Below are 12,284 nucleotides of genomic sequence, written 5' to 3'. Positions count from 1 at the left end.
GAATTCATTGGATTAAACATGCTGTCTAGAAACAGATGCTGACTTTTAAACTGTAAATGAAGATCCTCTGAAGGTACAGGGGATTTGAAACTAAGAGGAAGAGAAGAGAAACCTCGACTTTTTGTAAATGCATTATTCAGGTTTTTCTTTTTAATTGCATTTTCTCATTTAAATGTATTTATTTCCTCTGTGATCAAAATACCTAAGTCTCCTTCATTAGAAAACTTTTCTATTGACTTTGCAGGGAAGATTGCTAAGATCAATAACTTGAATCGTTTGGAAGGCTGACTTATCTCACCCCACTCACTTTTTTTATTGGCGTTCAGAGGCCCTTGTAAGGTTTAAGTAGAGTTAGAGACTTTTAGTTCCTTGGAGAGGGAGCTCCATTTCCTTCTCAGAAAAGAAAGCAAGGAAGTCTAAATCTAAGTGGAGGTACACCTCTGTGGAGGTATGAGGCAGAATAACAAAGTTGAGCATTTTGTGGTTTGAGAATCTTAAAAAGATCCATTCATTCACAGATTTTCATTAATGGGAAGCACACTCATATTTCTGGTGACATTTACCCACCCACCCCCTCATCAAATAGAAACTCCTTACATTGGCTTTAAGGCACTCAATCAGCATTCTTCTTCCTACCTAACCTCGCTAATCTACTACAACCCAACCCACACACTGCCCTCCTCTAAAGTTTACCTACTCTCTGTACTTTGACCTCATCGATCACTGACCCCTTGTCCAAGTCCTCCCTCCCTCCCCCTTCATTTCTGACAGTTCACCACTCTCCCCACTTCAAACCCTCCTAAAATAACATCTGTTCCAAGAGGCCTTCTCTAAGTCCTTATTTCCCCAATCTACCCCTGCACATCAACTGTGCACTTGGCTGTGTATCCCTTAAGCACTTTAATACTCAATCCAGGCCCACAGTACTTATGTTAAAATATTAACCTATTTTCCCTCTGTGAATTTATTTTTATGTCCAACTCCCCCTGCAGACTGTAAACTCCTCGAGGGCAAGGATTGCATCTGACAACTTTGCTGTATTGTACTTTCCCAAGCATTTAGTGCATTGTTCTTCATACAAATAAGTACTCAATAAATACCCCTGATTGATTTAGAACCCACAGAGAATTTCATCTTGTGGCATTTTCATTTTGAAATGAGACCCACAAGGCATCCGATGTTCTGTCTGTTTCACATTTGAGTTTATATTTGCCAAAGTTCCAGGAGTGTTCCTCTGTTAGAAGAAAAGAGATTGCTTTAGTGGAGAACCACCATGAAAAGACTTGTATGAATCAATCAATCAGTGGTATTTATTGAGCACTTATGTACACAGCACTGTACTAAGCGCTTGGGAGAGTACTATACAACAGAATTGGTAGACAGGTTCCTGGAGACCCATCATTTTCCAGTTTAAGGGAACTTGAGAATGTGAATTTTTTTCCCCAGTTCTATTGTGGAATATTTGGGTAGCCTGTAATATATTCACCTCCATGTGTAGACAAGGTAGGTGTTTTGGTTTTGTTTTTTTTAATTCCACAAGAAACGGCATGCCATTGTAAATAGAGAATGGGCCTGGGAGTCAGATGCTTATGGGTTCTAATCTTGATCTCTGCCACTTGTCTGTTGTGTGACCTTGGGCAAGTCACTTCATTGCTCTGGGCCTCAGTTACCTCATCTGTAAAATGGGAATTGTGACTGCGAGCCCCATATGGTCCAACCCAATTTGCTTGTATTCACCCCAGCACATTTCAACCCAGAAATTCCAGATAATTGATTTTAAAAATCACAATAGAGTTAATTTTATTTTGTAACTTTTCTTTCTTTCTCTCCTGCCCCCACAACACAGACTCACCACAACCTCACTGGTGAGCAAACTCTGGGCAATTAGGTTGACTCTCTTTGTAGTAAAATTCTGGTCCTGTGTTTTCCCAGAATAGATTGGTACATAGCCTTGTTTGTTTGTTTTCCTGCCTATTGTCAATCCGTGGAATTGTTAACTCTACATTGGAATCCAGCAGACTGGGCCTAAGCAATGTAGCTGTCTTTGAGACATCTGTAGGCTATTCGGTGACAGAATAGTCATCTCAGAGTTATTCTTTGAACTTCTGTATCTGTTATGTGGCAGAGATCAGATCATGTCTACATTTTGGCCTGAAGCCAGTTATGATTTATGGGTAGCTTAAATATGTTTTTTGGAACTCTGTCCAGAGGGATTCTGATGATAATCTTGCTGACAATGGAGAGCAATGAGATGCTCTGATAGTTTCTGCCTCTTCTACCATTCTTCTTGCAAGTGGTGATTATGTTGACAACTTGGAGGTGTGTGTCACTGGGAGTAACCTCTTTTTATGCCTTCCTGTAGCTATTAATTGAATGTGCTAGCAGTCACCATTAAATTCAGAATTCGACCACTGCAGAATGTACTGATTAAACATTAGAAGATGGAAATAGCAACTTATTTTGTAAATATTGCCAATGTTCCTGAAACGTGAGCATCACTCCAAATTGAGCCGACTGGTATATTCTTTTCTCAGTTTAATTAATTCACCTGGTTTCCCTGATGTGTCCATCAGCTCTGTTATTGTACTCTCCTAAGTGCTTAGTACAATGCTCTGCATGTAGTAGGTACTCAATAAATATGATTGTTTGCTTTCTTTATTAGTATTAATGTTGAGAAGCCACTGGATGTAATGTAATAGAAAGTTTTATGTTCTCTGCCCACAAGGAGCTACATGCTCCCTGGAGAGATAGACATGCAAATATTTACTGGTAAAAGTAATATAAGGATTGTGGTAAAAAATTCTGTTCACCTTAGGCCCTCAATCAATGGGACAGATGGATCGATTTGACCCAGGCCCCATGCTATTTGGGTCAAGAGTGGGATGGGATTGTTTTGATCTGGTCACTACCAAGTTAATCTACCCCAATCCAGACTACATAAGAAATCAGGTAGTAGGGAGAATGCTTCCAAACCCTTGTCAGCATCCATAACTTAGCACCTGTCAAATTATCTAGTGATTTTCTTGATGTGCAGACCAAACAAAAAGCAAGGGAGCTAGAAATTTATGGAGTTTAGTCCCTGGTCATTTTGCCTTCCAACCTCTCATATCTCACTTGACCTTCTGCTATAAAGGATGAAGATAAAAGGGGAAGGAAGAAGCAAAGCTCAGGGAAGGAGATTCAGGTTGAGATTAATTGAGAAGAACTAGGAAAAGATGAGGAGAAATCAGCGATATGAGAGGGAAGTGGAAAATGGGTAATATCAAGAAATAAAGTCAGTAGAATGGTAAAACATTGGTCAAATAAAACTATGGTCTGCTTCTACTGTAATGTTACATAGTGAAGGTTTGTGGGTATATTGAAACTTGTGTGTCTGTGTGGGTGTAGGCATTTGGAACTGAGTTGAATTGCCCCCTTCTCATTCCAGGCATTAAACTAAACTTCTGTGTTTAAGTCATCAGTTTGTGGAAAATGTCTGGAGGTACCATGAACTTTCCTCAGTTTCTTCCACAGTGATATTGGCACACCAACTCGCTAAATGTCAAATGGATAGTCAGCTTGTCATGACTGTCCAAGAAAGTGTACAGTTGAGAAATATCAGTAAATAGTATTTACTGAGCGCCTGCTATGCACAGAGCTGTGTAGTAAGCATTTGGGAGAGTACAGTAGAAGTGGTATACATGATCCCTGCCTCAAAGAGCTTACAATCTATGGGGGGGGAAACAGACACTAAAATGAATTACTGATAGGAAGTAAGAAAGAATATATAAGGTATATACCCAAGCGTTTAGGTGGTGCAAAAGTGCTGAAGTGGCAGTTGTAAGGAAAACCTCCATTGGCGGTATACATCTACTTGGTTTTTTTGATTGCATTGACAGCATTTCTTTTCCCAAGTTGAGTTTCACAGTAAAGTATGGTAGAAAGTGCCAACTGTCACTTACTGAGTGGGTTGAATTGTATAGCCAGATAGTCTGCACTTTCAAAAGGCCATGCTTAATAATAATGGTAATCAGAGTTCAACAAATACACTGAGAAAGGTGGGGAGAATCCCCTTGATTTTATAATTACCTAACAGAATAGAGGGAGACAGGGAGGTATTGAAAGAAGACAACAGAAAAACAAACAAATGGATAAACAGAGCTAAGAACAGTGAGCAATGACAATTCTATTTGACTGGACCTAAGTCAACTCTGATTGAGGCCTAGGTATAATGTATCTTCATTAAATCTGGTTCACAGAATAGCTAGGGGAGACTGAATGTCTCATAGGAGCAACGTAGACAGTTATAATTTTGACTTTTATGCCATCAATTCGTACCCAACCCAAGTCATTAGCAATTGAAGTTCATGGTTTTCAAAACATATGAGCATCAATAAGATCACTGCACTATGTAGCAAATGATTTGTCATTGCAATAGGGGCTGCACCATCATTCACATCTAATCATCTGAATGTATAGAGTATTCACAGTTAGGTTTGGCTCATCTCTTTTAAATTAAGGCCCAAACTATTACCTTCATTACTAGAATAAAATGTACAGTTAGTTTAAAAGGGTAAAAATAAAATCTGGTCCTGGGTGATTAAAGCCAATATTTAACTAGAATTGTATTTTTTCAAAGTTAATTGCTTGCTTCTAACAATATTTTGTAGATGATTTATAGATGATAGCTTTTCAGGAAGATCGATCTCATTCAGCATCAATTTAATAAATCATTTGTTTTGAAGTTTTTGATCTGCATGAAAATGTGTGCATTATATATATTTAAAAATCTATTTTAGGATCAAGGAAAATAGCATTGTAGATACATGAATAGGATGATTCCACAGTTTGACAAGTCTTACATTTCTTTTTTCAGTTTTTAAATACAGGGGAAAAAAACATTTTGGTTCACTCCTAGTTCTAGAGGCTGCTTCTCTTACCAAAACCTTGAAGATAAACAACAGTGAAAAATCACAGTGCCTTTATGATTTGTCTTTCCTTATTCTATTTTCATTATTTAATTTAGTCTGGTTGTTAACATTGCAAACACCACTTGTGCTTTATTGTGGCCTTCTTCAGAGACTCCTAGAGCTGGAAGGGACCTTCTCGTTGACCTCCCTGCATACTGTCTCTCCCCACTCCAGTCCATACTTCACTCTGGTGCGTGGATCAATAAAAAAAAAAAGTTCAGTCCGCTTCTCCCCACTCCTCAAGAACCTCCAGTGGTTGCCTATTCACCTCTGTGTCAACCAGAAATTTCTTACCGTTTGCTTTAAATCACTCAATCAGTATACCTCCTCCTATCTTAACTCACTGATCTCCTACTACAGCCCAGCCCACACACTTAGCTACCCTAGCTCAGCTTCGTCACGGTGCCCCATTCTCATCTATCACACTCCTGACCCCTTTCCCATGTATTTCCTCTGGCCTGTAACCTCCTCCCCCAATCCTGCCGGTCCCACCTTTACAACATCGCTAAAATCCACCCTTTCCCCTTCATCCAAACTGCTACTATGTTAATACAGTCACTCATCCTATCCCATCTGGATTATTGCATCAGCCTCCTTGCTGACCTCCCAGCTTCCTGTCTCTCTCCACTCCAGTTCATACTTCACTCTGCTGCCTGGATCATTTTTCTACAAAAACGCTCAGGAGGTGTCACCCTCTCCTCAAAAAAAGCTCCAGTGGTTGCCCATCCATCTCTGTATCTCCTCACCATTAACTTTAAAGCACTCAATCACCTTGTCCCCTCCTACCTCACTTAGCTATTCTCCTACTACAACCCAGCCCACACTCTTCGCTCCTCTAATGCTAACCTTCTCAGTGTGTCTCGATCTTGCCTATCTCACCGCTGACCCCTCGCGCACATTCTGCCTCTGTCCTGGCACCCCGTGCCTCCTCAAATCAGACAAACATTCACCCCCCCGTCAAAGCCTTATTGAAGACCTCCAAGAGGCCTTCCCTTACTAAGCCCTCCTTTCCTCTTTTACCACTGCCTTCTCTGTCACCCTGACATTGTCCCTTTGTTCATCCCCTCCCCAGCCCCACAGCACTTATGTACATATCTGTAGTTTATATATATATATATATATATATATATATATATGTGTCCATCGCCCCTCCTCTAGACTGTAAGCTCATTATGAGCAGGAATGTGCCTGTTTATTGTTTTGCTCTCCCAAGCACTTAGTACAGGGCTCTGCACACGGTAAGTGCTCAATAAATACAACTGAATGAATGAACCATCATTCTCTCTACCTTCAAAGACTTATTAAAATCACATCTCCTCCAAGGAGTCTTTCCTGATTAAGCCCTTTTTTCCCTGACTCCCTCTCCCTTCTGCATCATCTAGGCACTTGGCTGTGTACCCTTTAAGCATCTTATATTATATTCACCCCACCCTTAGCCCCATAGCACTTTTGTACTTATCCATAAGTAATTTATTTATATTAGTGTTAGTCTCCGCCTCTATGCTGTAATCTCCTTGTGGGCAGAAAGCGTGTCTACCAACTCTGTCGTTTGGTACTTTCCCAAGCACTTAGTGCAGTGGTCCACACACTCAGTAAGTACTACTGATTGATTGAGACGCCACAGTCTTCCTCAATAGCCTCTCAGCTCTGCCACTTGTATCATGGGTGTCCTTGTGCAGGGCAAGTCACTTAATTTATCTGTGCCTCAGTTCCCTCATCTGCAAAATGAAGATGCAGTACCACTCTAAACTGTAAGCTCGTTGTGGGCAGGGTACATGTCTATCAATTCTGTTGTATTGTACTCTCCCAAGCATTTAGTACAGTTCCCTGCACATAGTAAGTGCTCAATAAATGCCATTGATTGTTTGATCCTATAATATTTTATCACCCTTGCAGTCAAGGTCTTGCTTATTTCAAAAAGAACTTATGTCTTACTACAATTTCAATTAGTCTTTATTCAGTCCTTTGTAGGAAACTTTTTTTCCTCAAAGAAAGTTCTTCCAATGCATCCAGATGTCATTAAAGCCAACCTTTGTTAATCTTAGCAATCATGTTTCCTTTAACCTTTCTAATCAGGGACAGTTTTCCATCACTTTTCATGTAGAAATTTATCTACATCATACCATTTTCTTCAGGCAGGTACCCCTTTTCTGAGGTAGACATAATAGTCATCAAGGGCTTCCTATGCGGTTTTTAGAGATGAGTTCATTTAAACTGAAATCAAATGATTTGTTTAAGACAATCCAGGAAGCCGGTGTACAAAACAGTTAATGGGTTCAGATAACCAGTGTTAGGGAATGGCCTTACTTGAGGTTTAATCTCTTTTAAAACTTCCCATTATTAGGTGAAGAAACCCTAAAATGCAAATGTGTGAGCAGTATACACCTAGGAGGACCTACCACACATCAAAAATACATAGGAAAGCTATTTATTTTCTAAAAAAAAATTTTTTTAAAGATGTGATTATTCCTGAGCTAGATAAATGGTCTCTGAAATTGGAATGAATTAGAATCATTGATGATTCTCTTTTTGGAAGCAGCGTGGCTCAGTGGAAAGAGCCTGGGCTTCGGAGTCAGAGGTCAAGGGTTTGACTCCCGGCTCTGCCACTTGTCAGCTATGTGACTGTGGGCAAGTCACTTAACTTCTCTGTGCCTCAGTTACCTCATCTGTAAAATGGGGATTAACTATGAGCCTCACGTGGCACAACCTGACGATCCTGTGTCTACCCCAGGGCTTAGAACAGTGCTCTGCACATAGTGAGCACTTAACAAATACCAACATTATTATTATTATCTTCTTGGAAAGCTTAAAACTGGCAAATTGCCTGTGTCACCAAAGTGTTATAGATGGAAACTATCTCCTAGATTGGCAAGGATGTTGGTTGGTACTCAGAATATCTCAAACATCAGGCTTATCTGGTCAGCCAGATTAGATTCATTTTGGTATTCTTCATACTTTTTTAACCCTCTTTGGTTTCTCCCTCTTGAGCTGTCATTGAAATTAGACAACACCTGTCTATATCTCCTCTCCTCAGTAAACCCCCTTGTTTGCTGGCCAACCCTACATCTCTTAACTGCTACCTCAAGCTTAACATGTCAAAAAGGAGGCCCTTATCTTTCCTCCTTGATAGTTACATCCTATTTTTCTATTATTGTCACCATTCTCTCCATCAATCAGGCTTCCAACCCAGGGTGAACAAGAGATCCCCAGACCCAAACAGCTCACCAGCACTGAGGCAAAATATGTTCCCAGAAACACAGCCTCACTAGGCAGGACTCGAAAGGACAGCAACTGGCTACAGAGTTGCCAAGCAGCTGCGGCTGCTGAGAAAGATGAAATTTAAAGGAGGCACTAACAAGTAGGGAGGCCAGAGCAACCATTTTTAAGACCCATTAAATCCCGATCTAGAAAATGTTACATAGTTGTGGTCTTTTGACAGACAACAGAAGCTTATAGACCAACCTGGCCACAGTGATGGACAGAGGCTTCCCTAAGATTGGGTTAACAAGGGGCAGTCATGAAAACAGACAGAAGTCCCTTATATGGGGCAAATGAAGTACCATAGAAAGGAACTACCCCTATATGTCCACAGTGCAGAATACAGTGTCAACCGTGCATCACTTTCCTTATTTATCCCTTTTTTATTCTCTACCTCAAGAGAAACTAAGTAGACTGTTTTGACTGCCTGGTTCTGACCTTCCAATGTTCTTCCGATCTTGTTTGCATCAAATCTCATTTGACTCTTTTTTTTCACAAACTGAGGAAAAGGGCTAATATGGTCAAGAGGGTACTCTGTTGGTGATTCTGGGAAAACTTACAGATTCTTTTTGTTAAATGGTGGATTGTTTTGCTTCCTTTCTTTGGAAACAATAGTGAACCTTCCAGGCCTGAAAAAATCTAAAAGCCCATTCTTTTCAAGTTTTGTTCCTCTCATTAGTATGTTCAAAAAAATAAATTTTCACTTAGTGAAAGACACTGATTTGCAAAGGCCTAAAATGCTAAAACTGGTGTGGTTGATGTGGTCTTCAACTTCAGACACTCTGACCTCGGTGGCAAAGCCTAGGCAAGTGGAGGAATTGAGGAGTGGAAAAATGTAACAGAACCACTCACTTCCTGCCTGGAATTAGAAGATATTAATTCTGTTGTGACAATTTCTGAATCTTAGTTCCACAGAGATTCCCTTCCAGTAAGCCATATTTTTTAGCATACAGACATTACTCTTTTCTCACCTATTTCATTTATATTTTCTTGGTTATTTTTGGAATATTTCTGCTTAAGAAAGCAGTAGTTTTAATAAGCCCCAGTTTTTAAATTCCTCAGCCATCTTGTCTATTGGCAGAATATGCCTCCATGTTAGAATTCTGTTATATCATGCCTTACTCTAGCTACTTTGGCTACAGAGAAGCAGCATGGCATTGTGTAAAGAGCCCAGGCTTGGGAGTCAGAGGTTGTGGATTCTAATCCCGGCTCCGCCACTGATCAACGGTGTGCCTTTGGGCAAGTCACCTGACTTCTCGGTGCCTCAGTTACCTCATCTGTAAAATGGGGATTAAGACTGTGAGCCCCTCATGGGACAACCTGATTACCTTATATCTTCCCCAGCTCTTACAACAGTGCTTGCCACATAGTAAGGGCTTAACAAATTCCATCATTATTATTATTATTATGCCAGAGGCAGAGGGAAACCTTTGTATGTTTGCAATTAGAGGTTTAGAGTTGTTACTTCATAACCATACGCTCTTTGCAATATCTGTGACTGACTGGGCAAACCTCCCAGGTTCATGCAGGGTATACTGGATATGGTAAGGGGGCTGGAGAATAGGGGAACCAAGTGTTATATTAAAAGATGCATTTATGATTTTTAAAATGAAATTTTCTATGGAAAAGAGTTGGGTGAGCCTACTGAAAACCACAGTGAGTGAACTAACCTAATGTTATCCATCCTGGACCTCTCAAATGCTAATGCTCTAAATTGGTTTTAAAATACAGATTTATTTGAATATGCCTCGCTGCTTTCAACAGCGGATGGGTTCGTTCACCTTATAATGAGTGAATTAATCACAAAGAGTAGTTTGCTCAGCCCTGAGGCAAGAATTTGTTACACTGTTGTAGGCAAGCATGTTTCGTATTCTTTATTAGCCTTTTGTGCCTAATTGAATTATGTTTAGATACTAAGGTTAGAAAGTTTGATAGAGTGTACCTTTCCTAATACTTAATATTTTAGATTATTATGCTTTTAGACTGTTACATATTAGCACAGAGATATTGTCCATTTTAAAATTGTTACATTTCACTCCTACAATTCTGAACTTTTTGTCAATAAACAAGGAATATGGGAAAAGATAAAGTTGCCCTGAGAACCCTATTCTTAGTTGCTGCCTGGTTATGGACAGGCTTAGCTTGGGGAAAAGAAAAACATTCTGGCAGTCATTTGAAATTAGGGAAAAAAATTAAAGATGATTCAAGTTTTTGAGTTAAAACATGTGGTCTTCTAAAAAGTGCTGTTGGCTGCTGAGGCTGTACAAGGAAACTCTAGAGGCACCTTATATGTGTGTGTGGGAATCTTCCAAAGGCCATGAGAAAGGAAGATCAAAAGTATCTGAGCTTCCTTGAAATGAAACTTCAAATAAACTCTGGGTTCTTTTTTGAAGCTAGTTGCATTTGTTTTAGAATTTGGAGGGAATTTGGATTGTACTTGGAGGAGGAGATGATCCATTGCTATGTTTAAAAATATCAGATACGAGAATTATCCACACATTCTGTTGTGGCCATTTATTCTATTTTAGAGGACTCCTATGATGGCTTCAGCTGTGTAAGTGTAATTGGGATGGCGTATCCTTTGTTGGTCCTCTCATTTTTCAAAATGGGCATTTGCTCGTTTTCCACTCCAGGACATTATTTTATCATATTCTTCCGTTGTAAGTTTCATTTCTCTTCCTTCCAAATCTTGGCAGAGCATATGTAGACATAGCTACCACTGCCTAAAAGTGGCTTTTTAAAATCAGTCCTTGTTTATGCCATCTCTGAATTAAATGGCCCCTGTTTCAGTAGGACAGTCTGTGGAAATAGCTTTTCCAGCTTAACCAGGAGCTAACTTCAGGCTCACTCAATCAATTAATTGATCAGTGGCATTTATTGAGTGTTTACTGTGTGCAGGGTACTGTATTGAAATCTTGGTAAAATACACCCGAGTTAGTAGGTGGATCCCTGCCCACAAGGAACTAACAGTCTACATGAGGAGACAGTCATTAAAATAGATTACGGATGGGGGAAATTGTAGAGTATAAGAATATTTACATAAGTGCCGGGATGAGTATCGAAGGATACAGTAAGCGTTCAATAAATACGATCGAATGAATGATTGTCTCCAAATATAATACTAATTCAGTTAAGTCCAGTTACTCAAAATTAAAAGATTTACGTACTTTATTCAATTTAGCGTAGCAAACACTAGTGGTGGACAGTTGGGCACGTAGGAGAGCAGAGTAAGCTCCTAGAGCAGTTGTCCAACTAATTGGCCAAATTGCTCTTGGCTTGTCCCTAGCAGTTCACCCGGTGTCCCCAACACTGCAGGAGAGCACAACCTACATGTAGTCACTGATTAGTATCTATGGATAGGATATAAGCAGGAGTTGCATCATCTCCATTTTCATCACCATTATTCTTAGTTAAGTCCCTGGTGGCATCTCTCTGAACGTGAAACACCTCACTCTCTCCCTTCATTGTGGGACAACTCAGAACAGTAATATGATAGCACAACTATTCGAAGAAGATGTCATGGTAAGACAGGAAGCAGCAGGGACTAATGTACTTTTCTGTAGCCTTTATATTAATGCATGTCTCTCCCTCCAGATTGTAAGCTTGCTGTGGTCAGAGACTGTGTCTGTTTCTTGTTATATTGTACTCTTCCAAGTGCTTAGTGCAATGCTCTGTATTCAGTAAACACTCAATACGAATGACTGACTAATGGAAAGAGGCCTGGGAGGCAGAGGACCTGGGTTCTAATTCTGTCTCTGACACTTGTCTGCTGTGTGACCTTGGGGAAGTCCCTTAACTTCTCTGAGACTCAGTTACTTCATCTGTAAAATGGGGATTAAGACTGTGAGCCCTGTGTGGGACAAGGAACTGTTTCCTATGAGCTAGTTGTGGGTGGGGATGTGTCTGTTGTTATACTGTACTCTCCCAAATGCTTAGTATAGTGCTTTGCACACAGGAAGCGCTCAATAAATTCAGTTGAATTGAATGATTATCTTGAATCTACCCCAGCAGATGACAGTGCCTGGCACATAGTAAGGGCTTAACAGAATCCATAAAAAAACACAGGTGTGTCTGATG

At 40.0% G+C, this 12,284-nt stretch overlaps 1 protein-coding gene across 5 annotated transcripts in view; it reads left to right on the top strand.

Moving 5' to 3' along the window:
• XRCC4 (X-ray repair cross complementing 4) overlaps positions 1-12,284 on the top strand; it is a 245,006-nt gene that overhangs the window by 165,693 nt on the left and 67,029 nt on the right. The window lies entirely within an intron of this gene.

This window comes from Ornithorhynchus anatinus, chromosome 1 (assembly GCF_004115215.2).
Source record: "Ornithorhynchus anatinus isolate Pmale09 chromosome 1, mOrnAna1.pri.v4, whole genome shotgun sequence".
Lineage (NCBI taxonomy): Eukaryota > Metazoa > Chordata > Mammalia > Monotremata > Ornithorhynchidae > Ornithorhynchus > Ornithorhynchus anatinus.
This window is presented reverse-complemented; position numbering and strand designations above follow the sequence as displayed.